At 44.5% G+C, this 22940-nt stretch overlaps 1 long non-coding RNA gene across 3 annotated transcripts; it reads right to left on the bottom strand.

The window, feature by feature from the left end:
- Window positions 1-701: 701 nt before the first annotated feature.
- Window positions 702-22872, bottom strand: LOC110364697 (uncharacterized). Of its 3 annotated transcripts, XR_002423629.2 has the most exons (6): window positions 22365-22872; window positions 14489-14622; window positions 12732-12880; window positions 11023-11229; window positions 8472-10469; window positions 702-6723 (listed from the first exon to the last, which is right to left on the bottom strand). It is a non-coding gene; the product is annotated as an uncharacterized LOC110364697 (long non-coding RNA). The 3 variants fall into 3 exon arrangements; XR_010469592.1 differs by lacking the exons at window positions 702-6723; window positions 11023-11229 and having other exon boundaries at window positions 9245-10469; XR_010469591.1 differs by lacking the exons at window positions 702-6723; window positions 8472-10469; window positions 11023-11229 and having other exon boundaries at window positions 11237-12880.
- Between the last annotated feature and the right edge of the window lie 68 nt (window positions 22873-22940).

Here is a 22940-nt window from a genome sequence, read left to right as displayed (position 1 = left end):
TAAGATGGCTTTCTGTAACAGAAGTATTGTGGATAGGACTATAATCTACAGAGAAACAAATGGAGGGGAAAAAGAGACCAAGCTTTTGTTTGCTTGTTCACAGGCCACACATATTGTTTCCACTCCTGCTATGCACTCTACTTCCTACCTCTGCAAGGCACAATATGTAGATGCTGCAACTTATAAGATGGCAAATATGGTAAAACACCAAAGACAGACACTCTGTAAGGGTGCACTGTGCTGTCATCCCTGTTCTTGAGATCCCAGGCTGCATGGTGTGAGTGTGTCCAGTCTGCTCTGCAGCTGAACTTGAGCAGTGCTCAGGCTAGCTCAGCCCAGCCCCTTGGCCTGGTGTTATGCTGCTGAAGTTGCTTTCACTCACACCAGGCCAGAACAGATAACTTGTGTTGTTGTGTAAGATGCCGAATCTGCTGTGCCAATATTCTATATTGACCCTGGGAAGCTCTTTAACTAAGAATCTGTCCTAGTTGTTGCCTATTGAAAGACCTGTTGCTTCAGGATGTGTCAAGACCTCCTGTATCTCACAAACCATTGCTCTGGCCTGCCCACCTTCCTCAGTGCCAGTGTGCTCGTGCCCTCTTCAGAAAACAGGGAAGAGATGGTCATGGAGAGGGGTGGTGCTCACTTTACTGCAAGGTATAATCCAGAACTACTGAGGAGTATTTCCATGACCCCTGCATAGCAAAGTAGTAGAGGATTGGCCATATTGTGATTCCTAACAGTTACAAGTTAATAATACTTTACTGGTGATAGTTTGCATGTTGACATCAGTTTCTACAAAGTTAAAAAAACTATTGGATTTATTTTTGAACATTGTGCTTTTATTACTCATCAGAAGTCAAATGATAAATGCTTGTTATCATATGTGGTGTTTGTTTTTCTGTAAGAGTTCTTAGTTTAAATAGCAAGTACACATTTTTTGGGGGAAAAAGAAGCCTTTTGTCCAACAATTACTCTTTTCCAGTGGAGAAACCCTTGTAGTCTTTTCACTAATACCGATTCTTACTGTAATTCATGTCGTCTATGACTAAAATTTGAAAACCTATTCCATGAGTTACCCAGAATAGCCTCCCACACTCTTACAAAGTGCTTTCAGAGAAGTGCTTATGCCTCACTGGCATGGTTGCACAAAGCGAGGTTGCACTCTTGGGGAGAAGGGGGGTTTCTGTTCCTGTGACAACTTATGCATTTAAAACCATGTCTGGGGATTTTTCCTAATGCTTTCATGTCCCCTTGTGTGCTGCTGCTTATCGGTGGCTGAGAAGCCGTATTGTGTGATATAAGACAACTTTGTCTTTATCCTCCTCTTGCAATGTTTTTAATCTCTTTCTACCCACTCAGCTGCTACTGAAAACCTTGTTTAAAGAGAGACCTACCCCTTGGAATTGTACTGGTTTAAGCAGGGTTTGCAGCTTCTGAACAGATTTCTCTGACAGCTTGATGAGGCAGAGCTGGCTGTGGTGTGTGAAAAAGGAGGATCAGCCAGTGCATGCAGAAGTAGCAATGACAGTTTGGAGTCAATCTCTTTCTTTTAGAGACAGTTGAACTAAGTCATGCTTTGCGTGCAAACCATTTTAGTTATTCACTTCTGTTTACAGAAACCACCTTTTCCCAAAGAAGTGGGAAAGAAATAAACCACACCTGTTTCATGATGTTTCCTTGCCTATTCCTTACTGATTCCTTGCCTTACTAAGAAATTACAAAAGCCGTACAGCGGCCTTCCATGTCTTGAGGAGCGCTTCTGAGGTACATCAAGTTAGAGAACACAGGACTGTTGTTACAAGTTTCTCTCCCTGCTAGAGAATGTCTTAGACATTGTGGACTTTAGAAAAGCAAGAGATGGAGGAAGAGATAATCTGTAAAGCAATTCCTCAGCCATTTAACATAAGGTGTCAAGAGCTGACATTTTTAAAATGCTATTGAAACACCAGATAAGACATTGGAAGAGCCCAGAGGTTTCCATGCCAGAATCAGCGCCTGTAGTACTCAACAGGTTCTGGTTGTGTTCTCAGTGCATTTCTAACAGCAGTGAAGGCCTGAGACCCACGTTCTGCCCTGTAGTGATCCTGACCTTGCAGCATCCCAGCAGCTGGAGCCTGTGCTGTGGCAGCAGGAGTTCCCTCAAGGCTGGTCTTTGCTTTTTGAAAGAATCACTGTAACTTGTAGGTGACTGCATTTAGATCATAAGTATGCGCTTCTAATACTCTTTCAGAATGTGAGGGCTTTATTAGAGTGGCAGTCCCTCATGTTGCTTATTATAATCTTCCACTGTTTTTTGTGGGTTCGGATTCCCCTGAAATTGCTGCTGTTCCTCTGTCCACGCTGGCACAGCCTAGGTCAGATGCTAAATCACTGATGGATGCAGGAGCTGCTGGGCAAATATTTTTAGATATTTCATGTGTTATTTCTGCTAGTTCATATTTTCTTTCTAACAGCTGTTTAACTGAGTTTTATCTATGAAAAGTTCCATCCTTACCAATGACATAACAACATTTTAAAGGTCAAACTGCAGATCTCTGACATGAGCCTCACTGTGCAGGCCATGCCAGCTCAGACACATGGCTGGATGCTGCCCAGGAAAAACATATCAAAAAAAAAAAAGGCTGCATTACAACCTGTGTTTAACATCGTCTGTGACGGTGGTTTGGGTTTTGTTTTCCATGGGGCCCATTATCCCATTAAGGGATCAACAGGACAAGAAGTAGAATTTGGAGTGTGCAGACAACTGCACCTGCTATTTGCTGTCTTCTGCAACCTTGATTTGACAATGTTATAGAAGTTGAAATAAAATAGCTTAAATAAGTAGCTTCAAGGTGTAAAGGAGTGTTGTGCTGCACAATTTGGAACTCGGTTACCAGAATAATGAGTATTCTAAATCTTAATAAGAAACAAATGCTTTAAAAAAAATAATAATATTGAGGGTTTTTTGCAACTGCCAGAAGAGGACATCACTATTCATTCACAAATTCAGAAACAATTCATTTGTCTCAGTTTTACCAGGCTCATTAAAATGTATATACTCTGATTATTTAAACAATTGGCTTTTTTTTGTTGTTTTTAATAGTAATGGTAAGGAAAATGCAATATGCCTCTAAGCTATGAGGAAGGGTGTTCTTCTAGTACACGGTGAAGAATGAGAGTGTAAAATAATCCTTTTAAACTGCTCAATTGCCTTAAAGCTCTTAAGTGTTATTATATCTCAGTATATAATTAAAGATATTTCATTACTGGCTTCTTGAGAATTGCTCTACCAGAGCAAAAGGAATCGCTTCCACTGCAGTGTCTCACAGAAGTGCGGGAAAGGAGGTGATGGGCTGTACAAGGACCAGTGTCAGACTGCAGACCTGAGATGGAGAACTGGATGTAAACAGAGGACAAAGTACCGTGGAAGTGTTAAATTTGGAAAGGGTCCAGAAGGCACAAATGAGTAGTTCTAGTCTAAAATTAATTGTTCTTTTAAGGAATACTAATGTCAAGGAATGAAAAATTGGGAGCCAGGAGGAGAGTGGAGAGGGGTCCTGGGAACTGAGCCAAGCGGAGCTGTGAGTGATGGAAGGCGGGCGAGGGAGCGCCGGCCCCGGCTGCGTGTGTCGGCTTTTCACGGGAGCACAGGGAGCAGCTCTGTTCCTGTCAGTTAAGGAAAAGCGGTGTGGCTGAGAGGGGATATGACAGTGTTTGGGAAAATGGCACAACTGGAATTTTAGCTTTTCTTCTGCTGAGGAAGTAGAGGTTGCTGATGTAGAGGTGACTGGTTTACATCTGTGGAATACAGTAGTGCAAAATGAAATCCTTCAGTGACTGCCAACTGCTGAAGAGCTGCTTTAGAAGAAAAATTCTGACTCATGATGTCAAAGCTCAGAGCATCTTGACATGAGGAAGTGTGTGAAAATGAGGCGAAATGGTGCAATTGACACCAGGCTAGTCTCAATAACAACAGTGATCTCGTGGTGAATAAAATAAGGCTATTTGAGTACAGTCTCACTAAGTTCATGTCTAAACTTAAATTTACAAAAACCTGGTGCCAAAGACCTTGGTTTATTGATAAATGCAGAGGTATTTGTTACAACAGCGCTTGTCAAATAAAAACACCCACGCAGCAAGTCCAAGAGACTTGCATGAATTATATTGGATCACTTCAAAATGAATGAACGGCTTAAACTGTTTGTTACAAAATAAACGTCAGAGTTCAGCAGTTGTTCAAATACATACCCTTCCTAATGGGAAATAACGTGCTCCTGTAGATGAGTCCTGGGCAGAACTTGAGTAATCTTTTTGCTTTCAGTACACTTAAATCTGATAGAATTCAGTTATCATCTTCAAGGAAAATACTTCCGCTTTTCTTTTTACACCTCGGGATATGCACAATGAAAACGAGAAAAGCATGTAAAGACTCTGGTTCGTGTTTTGCTCTTTGTAGTTCTTTCAACTGGGAAAAAGTGCATCCAAACGGCATCAAAGCTAAGGAAGAGCAAGATAGAAATTCAGAGATGGCAGAGATGAATAATTCAGACTAATAATAGAAAAATCTTTTATGCGCACTGTCCTTAAAGAGAGGAAGAAAAGCGGCTGTGGTGGGTACGGGGCAGCAGCACTGACTCTGCAAAGGGGGCTGTGCAGGAGCTGTTCTTGCAGCAGATGCTCTTTCAGCTGGTGGCAGAGCTGGGCACCTGGTGCTTCACGGCTCCTCGTTTTTGTCAGAAAACCATATGGGTGATAATGCAGGGTTTGACACTCTTGCACACATCCTTCATGGCATACAGTAAAGCTGGGGTCCCAAAAAACTTGGCTTTGATAAAAGCTGGGGTATTTGGCTGCTTTTTTTTTGTGAAGGGAAAGCTCTCAATGCATTTTTTAGTACAATGATGCTTAGCAGAAGTGTGTGTTTTCATCAGATTTGTGTAGCCCTAATATGTCTGAAAAGCAACAAACTGTATGTATGGCTGTGTGAATACCAGGAAGGTGATCTCAGTCGCTGTGAGCCTGGCTGGTGGTGGCTGTCACTATTGGAGCGTGTCTGGAGGGGTCACAGCAGCCAGAAGAGCAGTCCTGCTCACATAAGGGTCAAACAGGCTGATCCCTAACAGTGAGACTTTTTAAGCAGCCACATGTACCATGTTGACCAAAAGACAAAAACGTGCTCCAAACAAAAAGCTGCAGCCCATGTTATTTCAGTTGCTCCTGTTTGGCTGGCTGTCCCCGGGGCAAGGGAGGGGGGTGGGGTGCCCGCCCAGTGCAGCTCTGCAGCCCCGTGGAGCAGCTGATGAGGGAGCAGGTGCTGCCCTCAGCGCAGGGCGAGTGCACCGGGCAGAGCGGAGCAGCACCCCTGCAAATACGCAGTAGTGGGGGTGGGGGTGTGAAGGGAGGGAGCACAAAAATACACATATTGTCAGCTCTTGCCACTTCGCTGAAATATTTCTGGGGAAGATGAGGGCCTTGTAGTGGTTTCCATTCTGTTGCCAACACCATGTCCTGGGGCAATGGAGAGCCCAGGATAGCAAGGGCAGAAGGTACTGAAAATTATGCTTCTGGCTTCCCTTAAATTAATGAGCAAACAGCACAGATGGGATAAGTGAAGCAGAAGTAGAAATCCAGCATAAATATTCCCTGTAGAGCGCCTAAAATGAAGACATCCTTTGTGTGGAACAGGACAGCGACTAAAAGGCATTTTCAGCTCTACGATCTCTGTTTAGGGGAGAGCTCTCTGAAGACTGCTCAGGCCTTGCCGTAGGAAAGGGTAGTGACAGTAATTATCAGCCCTGTGACCTCTGGATGTGCGTTTCCACCCTTGAAGCAGGCCGCTGCTTTCCGTGGGTGCCGCCAGCCCACAGCCCCTGCTGGAAGGGGCAGGTGCTGGCGTGGGCAGGGCCGGGCAAGGTTGGCACAGGCTGGGCTGCTGCCACACCAGCGAGTGATGCAGCTCGCTACTGATGTCACACCGGCAGGGGATGCAGCTCGTCACTGTTGTCACACCAGCAGGGGATGCAGCTCGTCACTGTTGTCACACCGGCAGGGGATGCAGCTCGTCACTGTTGTCACACCGGCAGGGGATGCAGCTCGTCACTGATGTCACACCGGCAGGGGATGCAGCTCGTCACTGATGTCACACCGGCAGGGGATGCAGCTCGTCACTGATGTCACACCGGCAGGTGATGCAGCTCGTTACTGATGTCACATTGGCGAGTGATGTAGCTCGTCACTGATGTCACACCAGCGAGTGATGCAGCTCGTCACTGATGTCACACTGATGGGTTATGCAGCTCATTTGAGCTGACCAGATTTCCAGAGTCTCAAGGCTGGACTAGAGTTGCCTGTTTTAAGACTTGCATGTTTGTCAGATGTGGTTTTTTAACTTTAAATTTGGCCATTAATTTTACTTAAGCCACCACTCATTTTGAAAAACAACTTGTTTGCCAGAGTTTTCAGTCAGATTTCTTCATCCAGTATAATACTACCAAGTTTTTAAGCACAGTGTAGTAGGTACCGCTAACTAGGTAATAAGTAGTACCACAAACATACCAGGTGAATGGTAACAGTCTTATTTGCGCTTAAAATGGTAACTGTAATATTACCCCTTGGTACTACAGAACATCCTGAAAAGTCCTAAAAATGACGGTGTGCAATAAGCGTATGTGGCTGTTGTGGCAGTGCCCTGTACGTGAACCTCATTTGTTTGTGGAATCATTGCTACCACCACAGAAAAACCTAGCAAGAGAAAATTCAAAGAACAGGTTTTTTTAAAAAAATGGCTCGTTGCAGAAGTGCACATGGAAAGAAATAGATTACAGAAAAGGATATTTTTTACATAATATATTAATAGTAAAAATAAAAATAAATTAATTACAGACAGATTAATGCTGTCGTTTGTAAAATACTATGTAATCTTTATCAGATTAAACTACTGGGATTGAAGTCAACAAGACTTGGTCTGGACTCAAAAGCCCATCTTTATTGTCCTGCTGCCTGCTCATAAAGATATCCTGAAACAAAATAAATTAACATTGTTTCCTCATCATGAGAAGTGTTAACAGTTCAAGATGGCCCTCATTTCTGTTTTTCATTTTACATCCTAGTGTAAGTGCACACAGGCAAGAGCAAGTGCTGCCTTGAGTGGGAACAACCGGAGGAAGGACTAACATGGCGTGAACAAGAATCAGCCCTGCACACGTCGTAGCAGGAGCTGCGGCACTGAACGGGCTGGTGACAGTGGTTTGAACTGCACGTTAATGTGCTCTCAAACACATTCCTTTTATAAATGGTGCTTCAAACATTTTAAGAGTAAATTATTCAAAGAACCAGCTGGGAATCCACTTTATCTCACACGGTAGGTACATTTAAAAAATCTCATGAAGCGGTGCTTTAAAAGTACATTCTCCTCTCCATCCTGCTCATCATTCTTTCCTACAAAGTAAAATCACGTTTGAAATCCTGGAAAAGCTGTGTTCCAAAAATGCCTATTTTAGTAATTCCTTGTGCTCCTACTATTTAAAGAATTTGCCATTCCAGATCTTTATACTGGATTTTTTTGCATTGGACCTGTGGCTGGAAACCCGCACTAAGCCATACCTTGAAATCCACCAGCCTGAGGTAGCAGGTGTCTGTATTCAGACAAAATTTGGGATAAAATTTGCATCAGCGAGCCTTTGGCTGAACGACAGAACAACTCCGCCAGGGACTGTCTGGTGTATTCTGAAGATGGGGCCTGGACACAAAGTAAATTGACTCATGAGCAATGCCATTGAAAATCAGGCATTTTCCTAGACAGTGCTGAGTAGTCTGTGCCCAAAGAACAACATAATTTAAGCTTGTGAGTAACCTAATGGACTTCAGGGGCGTTTTGAATGTGCTTTGAAAGGCAAAGCGGAAATGTAGATCTGTTGATTTCCACAACTCCTTCTTGTCCAGTGAGTTAGGGATGTATGCAGAAAGCCTCACGATGTTTGAGGAAGAAATATAGGCAACTAATGGCATGTTGAAAGTGTGAACAAAGCCGCAACTTCCATGCAGTCAGACTTGTGGGGCTGCTGGTTGACTTATTTTAAAGACTGGGAACTGCAGCACTGGTTAAGAACATGAGAAACTACATCATCCCAGTTTCCAGGTAAAGGTTATTCCAAACATTAACTTCTGAAAAGTATCTGTGTACTGTTTGCATCTGGAAAGCCAAGTTCTGACTGAGAATTTTTGGTGCTTTGAAAAACAACTACTTTCTTTAGTGCAGATACAGGCTCTGTATAAGCACATCATCCACTCTCCACTGACTGCGAAGGAAGGAATCCCATTAAAGGCTTGGGAGGTAATATAATTAAAATAAAAAAAAAAAATCAGAGTAGTTTGTTGTTACATCAGTGGGTATTTGCATGCACTGGAGCTGAAAACCTTTAAATGATGACCTTCTGTCAGGTACTTTTCAAATCTCTTTCTTCCCTTTTAACAGAATATTACATACTTACTGTGAACTTGTGAAGAGCTGCCTGCGTATTTTGTGGTAGCTGTATGCAGTGTATGATGCTCTAACCCTGGAGCAGCTCCATTAGCCCGGACAGAACGAGGCAGGTACCTCAGCAATTCTTCCACCTCGCCGACACCATCTGCATCAGCAGCGCCTGGGGAGGCTCGTTCCTCCCTCTCCCTGGCCAAGCGTGAGCTCACATCCCCGCCGCGCTGCAGGGCCCGCGCTGATCGAACCCGCGGCTTCTAGAGAAACTCCGCAGCCTGACGTAACGCCCGCTGCCAACAGCCCCGTGTGTTTTAGACTTCGGTAGAGTTGCTCCTGCTTTCCGTGGGGTGATGCAGAGCAAGGTTTACATAGGCACCTTGGTTCTTTCTTCAGATAATAGTCAAGTTTTTGCAGGTTTAATTAGGATAATTGTTAAAGATTGTTGCCATTATGGCATTGCATTAGTAATTTTTTCCAGTTTCATTTCTTTTACTGATCAAAAGTGTGTATTTATCTTACATTCAGATAAGAAAATACATTATGATCTAATATTGCAAAGACTAATTTTCCTTTTGTGACTTTAGGATCCCGATGAACAGCTACAGCCCACAGATATGAAGCTGAATGTCCAAAGGGCAGCATCAGATTTTTTGCAGATATTACCTGTCTTGTTTGACTTCACTTTTTTTTTTCACTTGACTTTTCCTTCTAGTGTGAAAATGTCATTATATACTAATTTAATTCTGCTCCAGCAGAAGCTTTATTGAATAACCTAAGTCTATAAGCTTTTTTCATCAAATATCTATGCTGGTTTTATTGTTGTGTCTAGCAGCTTATGAATCAGCATGAAAGTTATGCAAATGCTGTGATTTTCTTTATGAAAAAGTTAACATGTACATAGTTAATATATTATAAATGCCTTCCAAAAGTCTATTGCATGAAGTAATCATTTCAGAGTTTATCAACCAAATTTGTAATTTTGTCCAAATGTATTTGATACAGTTTGCTTCAGATGTGGATTTCTGGGTTCCTGGTGTAACACCTGGTGTTCTCTTTGGCTTCTCAGCAAAACCAGTCAGTTATAAGAAGCAACAGAAACATCAGGGCACCATGCAGAGCTGGAAAGCCTTCAGCTCCTGCCAGCTGGAAATACACCATGGTCTGACGGTAGCAGGGTTAGGAAGAAGCCACATCCATTCCACAGCAGTGCCTGCCCTTCTCTTGTTGACTGGCATTAGTCATCGTTAGGGAAACCCAGGGAAAAGAAACTTCCTTAATCACTATGATACAGGATACAGCACGTGCTCTACAATTTCTCCCCAGGGCAGACTACATGGCCTGGAGTTCTTCATGTCATGGCACTCACCCATTTTAATTATGGGTAAAATGGTAGGTTTTTCCAGACTAAATAGCATTTCTTCAGAGTTCAAGCAGTTGTTTAAGTTCAAAATTATTCAAATTGTTTTGTAATTAACTCCTTAAAAAACTCTCTGCAGATTAACTGGTTCCCTTAATTCGTGGGGTTTTTTTCACGACTAGTTATTTTTTAACAAGTTCTAGTAGATAATGATGGAATATAAAGTATCCCCTTACTGCAATATATTAATTTGATCTTCCTGCTGCTTTCCAAAGAAAAAGTTCATTTGTGGTAACTTCATTTTCTGCATTATGACTGACAGCTTTATGTTCCCTGCCCACTATCTGATCTGTTCGGCTGTGAAGGCTTAATCTCTTCCAAGTTCATATAAGGAGCTTCACCAGTTGTCTTTATCCCCACAAACAAAAGGGGTTTGATCTTTAGCTTATAGCTTTAGGCATACTCTAGCTTTCGCAGTAGGGGCTTATGCCCAAATCAGTATTTTCTAATGTAAATTCAGCATAATGGGAAATTATTCAGTCATTGATATTCTCAGTTCAGAGGTAAGTAGCTCAGTTCAGTCAAGTCACTACTGGAGACCTCCACACTGTCACACCTGGAGCACAGCGGCGCCCAGCGAGAGCTCAGCTTGTCCTATAATAAACAATGAACAAATGCAGATCATTTGCAAAAATGTGTGCAGTGGCTTAGCCTTACTATTGCAAATATTTCCACTTTTATTAGTATGGCTGACTGTGTGTAGGACAATAAAATTAAGCAAGTGTGTTAGAGTTTATGGAACCAAGGACACCAACCAGCAGCACATGCAGGTTTGCCAGAAGTAACAGAACAGCACATGAATTAAAAAATGTTTTGCCCAAGGCTACATCAGTTATGTTCTCAGGATCACAAGAAGAACCTGTTATGTTGATAGATGAGAATCCAGCTCTTCAGGAGATGTGTTGCATGTAATCTTACCCTAAGAGCTCTTAGGGGTGACATCACTTATAAAGTAAAATGTTTGTAGCCAGGAATGGAGGGACATGATTTGTAGCAGCTATTACAACACTTACACCGCAGTAGTTCTCAAAGGCGTATTTTCTTTCTGGGTTTGGGCATCTTTCCAGATGTAACAGAAACATGAAATGCTACCTAGGTAACATAAGGCTATAAAATAGGTTCAGCTTGGATCATCCAGCCCACCCACCTGCTCAGAGCAGGTCCAACAAGGCCCGCTTGTTCAGGGCCATGAGTTTTGAATAGCTCCGAGAATAGAGAGTCCTCAGCTTCTCTGGGCAACCTCTTCCAGTGTTTAACTATTGTTATGTTAATTTTTTTTCTTACACTTAACTAGAATTTCCATTGTTCAAACTTGTGTCTTTTGCTTCTCATGTTACCACTTCTCTGTACCCTCCTATTAGGAAGATGAAGAGAAAAATGTTTATTTAATGATTTTCTGAAATATGAGAAATAAAATAAAGCCAACTTAAAAAAAAAAAATACTAAGCGTCCTGACACAAGCAGAAATTCCTTACAATATAGCTGGGAGGATCTGTTTGCAATTTTGTCCTTTACCAGAGGACTGATAATTACTAACTATCTCTGGAACAAGAAAGAATGAATATTACTTCAAAATTTATCATCTTAGTTTGCCTTGTGATAATTTTAGACATTTTCCTTGCACATTATTTTAACATTAAGTCAACTGAACTACTCAGAGAATGTAAATACAGGAAGTATATTTATTATTCAGATTTTGAACTTAGTTCCATGGCACAAGAGGGTAGGATAATCCAGATAGCCATAAAATCTAGATAACATACATGCAGAGAGCACAAACAACAGCATCCCACTAGTGACCCTGCATGGCATTGCCCAGCGCTCCAGATCCCTGGAGAACTGGTTTCTGTCCCTCCCCAGGCCAGGCAGGTTTCTTGCCTTTGTCCTGCACTGCACCTGAGCTACTAAACCCCGTGGAAAGATGGGACAAGGCTACTGGATGAACTAGGAGGACTTCAGCATTTGGCAGTTTGGTTGAAGTAATGGACAGTCTAACCCTAATCTTCTAAATGTAGTTGGCTGCAAAGTAAAATTGCTGAGAGCAATGTCAGCTGCTGGACGTCCTGAAGAAAGGACCATTGGACATGTACAGATCAGATCTGCCACTGGGGACATGAGGAGTTTGCAGGTGCAAACACTGTGCTGCAGTGCACAGCCAGCCTGCTCGCACACACCAAACCTGACCTGTTTGGGACACGCAGGACTGAGCAGGTCATAGGTGTGACGGGCAGGTAGAAGTTGTGAAAAGTCTCACCTGTGCCAGATTTCATGCACCTCTCTCAGGGCAATTGCTGGAATGCAGCAGGGTGCACCACAGATGGTACCGACTGCTGCTGGTTTCTGGCTGGTTCTGACAGGGGCAAAAACATGTTTTCACTGTGCTACGTAAGGTAGTATCTGTGACAGTGATACTGATCATTGCTGTTGAGAACTGACTCCATTTCTCACATATATTTGGATTCTATTTTTTTTAATAAATGCTGCAAGAGTTTTTCTCTTCTCAGCTCTTTACTTCAGTCACTTCTATAACTCTGAGCTGAAACTAAGCCAAAATATTAATGTATAAGCTCATTCAAATATGACAATGAGTTCTTGAATAGTGAAAACAGATTATTTTCTGTTTTATCTCACTGTTTTTGTTGCTATATTATTATTTAAAACAGCTTCATTACTAACTAGGCCTGTTTTTATTAGGAATTTTTGTCCAATCTTGTTCCAGAAATATATGTTTTGGCATCCATGCGAAAGTTTGCCCACGTCTGGAAATAAATGCCAGGAAATCTCCATTGGCACGTGCCCATTTGCAAACATTAGACAGCAAAAGCCACTGAAGATTGTATTCTGGTTTTGTATTACCTTTCCTGTGATATTTTCTTCTAACAATGAAGAATGTCACCAGCTGAAGTCTTCTGGACACTATGTCCTTCCAGTATCTGGTTCAGTTTATTATACAATGGAACATCTCTTGAGGGTATGCCGATGCCCAAACTCATTCGCAGCAGCATCTGCCAGAAGACGTGACATAACTCAATATACAAAAAATAATTGACCTTATGAGGCAGGTACATATTACTTCCTTAACAGAAGTGTCCACAGATCTGCACATGTGGATGCCAAGTCTGAGGCAGGTAAATTCCCTTCATTTCCACGCATGCTGTCTTGCCTAACAGGCTCCGACCAAGGGTGATCAGTGCTCATGCTGTGCCTAATGGTCTTAGCAGCAAACCCACCCTCTCCATGGGAATGCACAGCTGTTCCCAGGAGAAAGCTTCCCTGAGACTTGGTTTTCCTCTGCAAGCTCAAGGGCAGAAGTTGTGTTAGTCTGCCAAGGCATACGGCTCTGCAGGGCCTGCACACTGTTTAGTTCTGTGTTTGCTGGCAGCTGTGGTTTGGGACATTTGATCAGAGTGATAGCTCATCATTATGTGAAGGCATTGAGAATGGAGACTGAACACAGAGCATATGATAAATCTGGCAAATGAGATGAATGCTGTGTTCTCATCCATCAACACTTAAGGAGCAGCAGAACAAGACACAGCATGGTAGGTGGGATTATACTGCCTTGCTGACATGGGATTACCAGTAAGGGCGCCACAAGGTCTGGAGAATGCCATGGCTGGAAGGGAGGTACACCAGTCTTTCGGCGCCATGGTACAAGACTGAAGAAATCCATTCAAGTACTGAAATAGGGTTCAGCAATTTTACTTTGCAGTACAGTACATTTAGAAGATTCAGGGTAGGGTTAGACTGTGCACATGGAACACAAAAGCAAAATGGCACTGGCTTGAAAATCACCTGGATGTCAAGATTGCCAGAGCCTGTACATACAGCCATGACTTGCTTTTGTCACAGTCTGTAACTGGAAAAATAGAGGTGATTTTTTATTTTTTTTTTGTGGAGCAGAACCTACATGCTGATGGATCCCTTAACCAAACAATGTGCCCTCATAAGCACTATAGACTTAAGGTTACAGCAGGCAATGGTAATTAGGGATGCCATCTGTGCTCAAATTCATGCTATGCCTGATAATTCTAATGAGTGATTACTCACTGCAAATGCATGTGCTGTTTTGAGGATTGTGAACTGTTGTTAGACATGTATTGATAACTTACAGATTTTAAAGTGCTTCTTTTGCCTTCTGGTTTTGTTTTTTTGGTTTGTTTGTTTGTTTGTTTTGAGCACTTCTGGGATGAGGGCACTGTTAATCTTTATGGATTATTTTGTGCCTAATTAATTGTAAGGTCTTAAGTAGCTGAGGGCTTTTATTTCCCTTTACAGAATAAAATTTCAATTAAAATATAAATCTCTGTGATTGCTGATTTGGGGACAAGGGGATCCCCATAATTGAACGATGTAGATTACTGACTGTTTTCAAATACGTTAATAATAATGTGTTGGCACTGCTGCTCCTTCTCATTTCCTTACAATTAGATGGACAGTACCAAGTGTTAAAAAACCCGATAACCTGTATTAATTTTGCTGATGTATGCAAGGGGGTTAACATAGTTGTGTAGTTAGAACAGCTGATTGATAATAACAGTGAACAGTCCCTATCAAAAAGACTACAACCTTCACGAACAACAACTGATGAAAAATGCAGGAGTTTCACTTACCTCCTTGCCTCTCCTCATTTCCTTTCCCTTTCACATCTTTACTTGTCCACAGGATGCAGGGCTGGCTAGAGACCACCTGGGTAGGAGCTGTATCTCCCCTTCACTTGCCTGAGCTCCCTGGAATCATCTTCACTCTGCGGTAACAAAAATGGAAAGGCCAGATGAACTCCCAGCAAAGCACCTGCAAAGGAACCTCTGAAGTGAAAGCCATGTGCATCTCTCCAGAAGAAGACAGAGATGTCTGACCATGCTACAGGGAGAGGGGAGCTAGGTACTCATAACCCTGTATAGAATCACAGACCCACAAGAAAATATGCTGCAAGTTGCTTAGGGTATTGTGAACCAGCATTGCTGTCCCTCACCTTGACTCTTTCCTCCTTATTCCACAAACTTGTGTGAAGTTCTCTACTCTGTTCTTCTTCCATTTCTCTGCCTCCTGGAACACAGCTTCTCTCTTTCACCTCTGCAGCACTATCTTTCACAACTCTCTTCCTAAACGCCTTCCAAGGCAGCCGCAGTATGCTCAGCCTCCTGGCAGCACAGCTTATCTTGCAGATCTCAGAGCTCCCTGCAGAACCCACCCAGCTAGAACTTCTTAACAAACATGCAAGAAAAGGAATCCCTCCAGTACTACTTTCACAGGTCAAGATGTAGGGTTAAAACCTTCCTTCCTCTTCATACACCTTTTATTTGCAGGCTAATGCACAGAAATGGCAAGACAATAATTGAATATAATTGAATGCTCTAAGCAACTGTAGAATTACAACATTAGCGTTCTCCTTTATTTTTCATTAAAGAAAATTCTGACATCCTGTAGCAGAGAAGACATGATATTCTAGGGGTTAGAGCACGTCCTTGAGAAGCAAAAAATCTGAGCTTTAGGCCCTTTCAAGCCTGAAGAATTTGAATCTGTACTTCTCCATAAAATGCCTAATCATGCTACAAAACAGGCTACAGCAGTTGTGTTCTCTGTCCGTCCTGCTGCAGCACAGCCAATGTGCAGCAGAGTACAAGTTTAATGGGACCAAGGAGAGGGGACAAGCAATAGGGAACCTGTCTGTAGCACAAGAAGATGAGGACTCCCAGCAGTTTATGAGTCCTGGAGAGTTTTGTTCCTTACTCCAAGTGATATTTATGTATTTTAGCTTGCGATGCTCAAACAAGTAGGACTAGCAGCAGAAATCAGGGCTCTTACCCCTTCACTTAGGGTTAAATTAAAAAAAAGAAAAAAAAAAAAGCCGTCATCATCTCATCTGTACTTTCTCATCCGTTTCCAAGTTTACTTCAACTTTAAATGCTCCTTGCTACACTAAACTGGAATTATGACGGCCTTCCATGTGATACTTAATACCGCTGCCTGGCAGGATGAAGCCTTTACTTTGCAAGCTTCAGAGTGGAATTCAAAATAATGTTGCTGATTGCAATCTGTACTGAGCAAAGCAGTTAAGCATGTGGTTTGCTTTCTTTAGTCAGAATTTGAAATTTTGAAGCAACAGCCTAAGACAAGAAACAGGCCGTCCTCTGGCAATAGAAAGATACAAGTATAAAGACACCATCAATTCAATACACATGAAGTAACATAAACTGCCAAAATTACATTCAAATAAATGTTTACTTTTTCTCATAGTATAGTTTCTGTGCTTCAGTGGGCTCTGTCTGAATGTCTCCAGTCTCACACTGGCAATTTCATCTCTAGGTCCCACACACTGTCATAGAATCAAAGAATTATTTTGGTTGGAAGAGACCCTCAGGATCATCGAGTCCAACTGTTAACCAAGCACTGCCAAGTCCACCTCTAAACCATGTCCCTAAGAACCTAATCTATGCATCTTTTAAACACCTCCAGGGATGGTGACTCCACCACTTCCCCGGGCAGGCTGTTCCAACGCCTGACAACCATCTCCGTGAAGAATTTTTTCCTAATATCCAATCTAAACCTTTCCTGGCACAACTTGAGGCCATTTCCTCTCATTCTGTCACTTAGTATTTGGGAGAACAGACTAAACCCCACCTCACTACAACCTCTTTTCAGGTAGTTGTAGAGAGTGATAAGGTCTCCCCTCAGTCTCCTTTAGTCTCCAGGCTAAACAGCCCCATTTCCCTCAGCTGCTCCTCATCAGATTGGTGCTCCAGACCCCTCACCAGCTTCATTGCCCTCCTCTGCACTCTCTCCAGCACCTCAATGTCTTTCCTGTAGTGAGGGGCCCAAAACTGAACACAGTATTCGAAGCCCAGCCTTGCTAACCGTGTGTGCATTTCTTGCCTTGAGCAACCTCTGCGCAGCCGCAGTCTCTGCTACTGAAGCATTTCAGCACCGTGTCTCACTGTCTTCAGCCACAATATTGAGCTCCCACAAAAATCCACGTTTGGATTCCACCTTGCCTTTTGGCCTGCACCACTGTTAAGTTCTCTTGACTCCACAATGATCAATGCTATACTGACATTAGAATAAAATCACTAGGTCAATGCTGCAAGAAGTCCCACATCACAGGACAAAAAAGTACTCCCCATGTCATTTCCTTGGTTGCTGTGGATGACTAGTTGTGAAGTCTTTGGGAAATTAAATGGTTTTAGCTTTTTGCATAAAAATAGCTTCTAAAATAATGATCATACTATATTGTGTGTCTGACACTTCTTTAGATTGGAGACCTAAGATGTAGCTGATAACAGTTATGAAGTTTATTGAATAATCAACACACCTCTAACAGGCTGGTAATACCTTAACTGGCTAAAGAACAAATGTCTAATATTAGCCCTACTAATTCATGACTGGTTCACTACAAACAATTATCAGTTACTATCATATTGCCTGTTACTAATAGCAGAAATTCACAATTATATTACTATGAAGAAATCGTCTAAGTTGCATGAAAGCTCTATCACGTTACAATTCTATTACCTTCCCTCCTCCACTTAGTATTAGGGCAGAAGCCCATCCCTTCTCACCCCCACCTTGCATGCCACATCTTTTGGACATAGACCTGATGAGAGGCCAGCGATTTGTCCCAGGGGGGTTGTCCAGCATCCCGGGGGGCTTGGGGCCACTGGTCAGCTCCACACTGGACGTGTCTACACTTCTGCAACCAAAATATCCCACCCTTCTCTGAGGCTGAGGACTTTGAGCTTGCCTAGTTTGGAGAAAAGGAGGCTGAGGGACCACCTCATGGCTCTCTACAGCTTCCTGAGGAGGGAAAGTGGGGAAGGAGGTGCTGATCTTTTCTCCCTGGTATCCAGTGACAAGAAATGTGAGAATGGTTCAAAACTGTGCCAGGGGACGTTTAAACTGGACATTAGGAAGCATTTCTTTACCAAGAAGGTGGTCAAGCCCTGGAACAGGCTTCCTAGAGAGGGGGTCAATGCCCCAAGCCTGACACTGTTGAAGAGGCATTTGGACAATGCCCTTAAATAACACGCTTTAACTTTTGGTCAGCCCTGATTTGGTCAGGCAGTTGGACTAGATGAACATTGTAGGTCCCTTCCAACTGAAATAGTCTATTCTATTCTAAACCATCCCAGAAGAGTTCCATTAGCAAGAAGATGTGCATTGCTGCAAACAACACTTCACCAATGTCACCAACAGCATCACATCTTTCTGTTAAGAGTCACTTTTACTTGACAGGGAGCACAGAGCCTCCTCTTACTGCCAAAGCCACATCTTGGTACCAGCAACCACAGCCAGGCTGCATTGCCAGTTGCCACTTTTCACTATCATCTGGCATCTCACTTCACTTTACTGCCAAAACCCTCACCTCAATGCTAAGACCCACTGTCATAGCCCGCTGCCATCTCCCAGTTCCCACTGCCAACCCTATACAGCCTCGTCTTGCTGGGTGCATCAGCAAAGGCACGATGTTCTCACCAAAGTAACAACTGCTGCTCACACAGACAGACTGCAGTGCCTGCAGAGCTGTGGCCGCACGGACTGCAAAGCCAGCCCAGCGAGAGCATCTGTGCAGCCACGGGAGTAGCTGGTCTGCACTGAGAGTCACACTGCCCTGCTGCCACTGCTCAGTGGGCAGTAGGGTCCTCTGGGTGGTCTGGTGGGGTAAAGGCTGCAGGGATCACAGCCTCAGCTGAAGGCAAGTAATGCCCCCCAGCTGCTTCCCAGTCCTTCTGCTCCTCGCCAATGTTATCAGGGAAGCCGCATCCTTTCCATAAAGATATCCTGGGGGATTGCATGAGGATTCACAGTAGCATGACTGATGTTAAAACCACCAGATTAAAAGGCAGCAACTCCCAAGTGACTGGGAACTGACTAAAGACAAGGACAGCACAGAGTTGCCCTTGGGGAAATGGCTAAGCTTGGACAAGCTGTAATAGAAAAGACAGTGAGTGGGATTCATGTTGAAACTCTGGACACCTACAATGTGGAAATGATTCATCTCATTTTGAAGAAGACATCTGCATTTGGTCACATGAACTGCACCATTACATTTCGTTATTTCTCCTCCTACACAATTCAGGAATAGCGCTCTGCAATATCCAGCTCAGATGCCTTTATGTTTGAATAGATAAATCTCACCCTGCATCTAGAGGTAGTGTACCCTCTGCTTATAAGGCAAATTATAGAGGCTATGGGTCTTCCTACCAGAATTTACAATCATTTTCTCACTTTTACTCATTTATTTTTACATTTCAGGAGTTCAGAAAACAAGATTTTTAAAAGCCACACTTGACCTTCAAGAATCAATATATTATATATAATACAAAATTATTTATTTACACTGTCTAAAAATAATACTCCTGTTTTGATCTTTTGTTAGTATTAATTAGAATTCATTGACATGACTTTCCACTTTGATCTGTAAATCAATTTCTGACCTTACCAGCAAGCTGTGAAATATTTATGAGCACAGGATTATTATCACATCCTGATTATTGTCTAGATTAACATGCCAGCATGTTATTGTTGAGAAACTCGGCTATGGTGTTCATCTATAAATTATGACAGTAATTTTCCATGTGCCAAGGCCCTACTACAGGTTTCTGTTTGCCCACATTTTAGTTTGACAGCACTGTTCTAGCTTTACTGCCTCTTCAGCTTGCTATACAGACATAATCTTGCCAAGCAAGATTACAAAATCAATATGATTAAACTGAATAATGGTATCATAATGAAGTAACCTTCAAAAGATAAACTTAAATTATTCATGGATGCCATATTTATTTTAAAAATTGAGTGTCTGATTTATGGTTATTTTTCTGTGCCAGCAGGACTCCTTGCATATTAAATGTGGAACTAGATATAATTTAAGGAGAAGATAGAATACATATTTACAAAAGCATATGTATCATGGAAAAGATAGATAGGCATTGATCCAAATACCTTCCCATAACTAGGGCCTATCAAATTAAACTATGTTTGAAACAAACAGAACAAGGTGGATTTGATACAACAGGTTGTAAGCCTGTGGAATTCCTTAACAAAAGATGCTGTGGCTGCTCCTATGCTCTTAAAGTTTGCAGATGTTTACACTGAGCTTCCTCAGAAATGGTTACTAGAAGCTGGCTTTATTTCCTCGTGGGAAAACATGAGGAAGCACCTAGAGTCAGCATCTAAATAGCAGACAAGTGGTAAGGGCTTAGGCAGGGGAAGACAGGAGGAGAAAAAGACTCTAAAAGACATAAAAGACTCTAAAAGCAAAAAGCAAGCAGTTTGTTTTGAATTAAGTTAACTGAACAAGCAAAATCAGATTCAAAAAGGAGATGACAGTGAGACCATTAGGAAAATGATCTTTCAGCAAGATTCTCAATGAGCAGGTCAAGATTCTCAACAGCAGAGAAAAGCATGGTGAAACAATCAGGGCTGTGAGAGTCTGAGCAAAAGTTTTGCAGAAGATTAGCTGTACTGCCTCAGGTTCTCAGTCCACCTTGCTTAATATCATCTCTCTGGCATAAGGAGTTCCGGTTCTTTGTTGTTAGAATGGAAAGTCTGTATGTTAGGGGCTGATAAAATACATGTATAGCCCAAATATAGCTATGGCAAGAGAACCCAGTGCATCCATCCCTCACTGCAGGCAGTAAAAGCTGTCATGCAGGAGCTCCACAGGGATTTGGAGAGTTTGTCAGGAGGCTTGAGGCCTAAACAAGCAACTGTCCCCCCTCTCCTTGCATGTGGGAATGACACAGGCTGTGCTCTGTTCCCCAGTTCACCACACCAGGCTCCACACTGCTCTGCCTCCTGCCTTGCCCTGCAGACTCTCCTGCCTGGGATCAGCTGGTGACCACAAACTCTCTGCTGCGCTGCATCACAACTGCCCACTGTAACAGGAGAAGGGGGTCAGAAGTTGGTACCTTTTCTCCATGTCCTCTGCCCGTGAGGCAGATACTGCATGTTAGTCCTTCCAGAGCACCAATAGAGCCACAGAGCCTATTGAGGGCGAGGAGCAGGGAAAATGACACAAATGATGGTGACAGCTTCAGGTACAGGCTCTCTTGCCTTCTCATCCTCAGTGCTCTTCAGGAACATGCGGCACTGACAGCTTTGTGCCTGCTGAATGGAGCCCCATCAGGGCTGTCGCCATCAGGACATCCCTCTTGCCTTGCTCATTACATCCCTCCCTGGATGGAAGAACCCCTGCCAAGAAGTATTATTTAAAGCTTGCACTCAATATTGAACTTGAATAACAAGCAGGACCATCACATTGTTCACAGTGACTGGAGCAAGGGAAGTTTCAAGGCAAAGATTAAAATCCCTCCTTTACTCATGCTGTGTTGCAGATGACAACTGCAAAATGTTTGAGAGAAAGAAATGTCAGCGATATTTGTTTAAGCCTATCTCTGGTTTTCATCTAAGTACTGCTAAATATAAAACCCCTAAACAACTTGAGAAGGAGGAACCACGACCTGGAGTTTTTGTCTGAATGCCGCAGACGCTGGCAGTGATGCAGCACGTATGTCCTCCTCTATGCTGTGTGGTCCAGCTTATGCCCAGAGAGTGATAGTGTGTTCTGCATTCCAGAGATGGACAGCACGGTCTGGTCACCTCTGTGAAGACAGAGGCCTGAGCCAAGCTGAAAGCTGCCCTCTGTATTCTGGCAAGCTCTGTACCCTTGGGCTGTTTTATCAGGCGTGACTAACCCCACATAAGCTTTAAAAACAAACCAGCTGGAAGGGTTTCCAACGGGAGCACCTAAAGCCTGACATGCCCGCAGGCTCGAGACCCTCAGAGCAGGGTGTGAGTCGCCCCTTCCCCGCCGCTACCCACCCTCACAAACCACTGGGCTGCGGAAAGCGCCATCGCACCCGGGCCTGAGCTCCCCTGTGCGCGCTGCGGAGCGGCCGGGGCGAAGCGGAGTGGAGCTCGGGCCTCCTCCTGCCGGTGGCCCCCGACCCGCTACCCCCCGGTCGCCCCGGGGCCTCCGCTGGCCCCCGCCCTCCCCTCAGCGAGCGGCCCCGCGCGCCCCCAGAGCCGCTTGGCGCATGCGCGCTGTCGCCGCGCGGCGGCTCCTGCAGGGACGCGGCCGCCGCCGCCCGGGGCCGGCGCCGCAACGTGTTGCACGCGGCAGCCCCGCATGTCTCGTGCCCGCCCCGGCCGCCCGCTGCGGCGGCTCCGGCTGTGCGCCCCGAAGCCCGAGCGGGCAGCTGCGCGCTGGCCGCGCGTCCCGGCGCTGCTCTCGCCTCCTCCGCACGGCTGCTGGAAGCCCCTTCTTGACTTGCTTTGCAGGTTACTGCTGCTCGGTGCAGGCGGGCGTTTCCATGCAAGCGCCAACTACCCGCTGCAATAACAAGCATCGACACATCATTCGCCTCCTGCTCCGACTCCGGAGCGATTTTATTACGTGTGGAGGTGCAGGGACCTTTTTCCGGCAGAAAGGTCCAGTGTAAGTTTATTTGCGGCTCCCGCTGTTATTTACAATTCATCGGTTTTGCTCACCATCCCCTGGGAACGGAGGGAACCGAAGCTGCCAGGTAAATGCCCTGTTCCTTGTCTGCAGCACTGTCAGAGAGGCAGCTCCGCTCTGTCTCGTTGCATGGCTGCTTCACCGCTGTTGTACCGCATGAACTGCAAAGAGGAGGCAGCGTTTAACTGCAGAGCTGTCACCGGGCAGTTCTCGTCGCCCGCCTCTCGTGACATTTCTCTGCACGGCTCTGGGAGGGGGAGGCTGCCTGCCGCCGCACAGCTGCCGCTGGGGTTGCGGTTGCCCGGCTGCATCGTTATTCCGGCGCGTTTGCCCCGCTCTGCCCAGGGCTGCGGGGGGCGGGCGGGAGATGCCCCTGCGGGGCTGTCGGCGGGGGAGCTGCGCGCAGGGCCCGGCGGGAGGCCGGGGGTAGCGCAGGGCCCGCAGGGTCAGCGTCCCGCCGGCCCAAACATGGTGCAGCTGCGGCGGAGGAGCGCGACCGCGGCCCCGCCGTGACCACTGTCGGTGTTGTTCCCGCAGGCCCGGCGGGCGCTGCCCGCAGCCAGCCCGCCGCAGCGCGCCGCCCGTCCCCGGGGAGGCCCGGCGGCGTG

The sequence above is a fragment of the Columba livia genome, chromosome 1 (genome assembly GCF_036013475.1).
Source record: "Columba livia isolate bColLiv1 breed racing homer chromosome 1, bColLiv1.pat.W.v2, whole genome shotgun sequence".
In the NCBI taxonomy this organism is placed as follows: domain Eukaryota; kingdom Metazoa; phylum Chordata; class Aves; order Columbiformes; family Columbidae; genus Columba; species Columba livia.
Note: the sequence above shows the minus strand (reverse complement) of the source record. Positions and strands in the feature narration are given on the sequence as shown.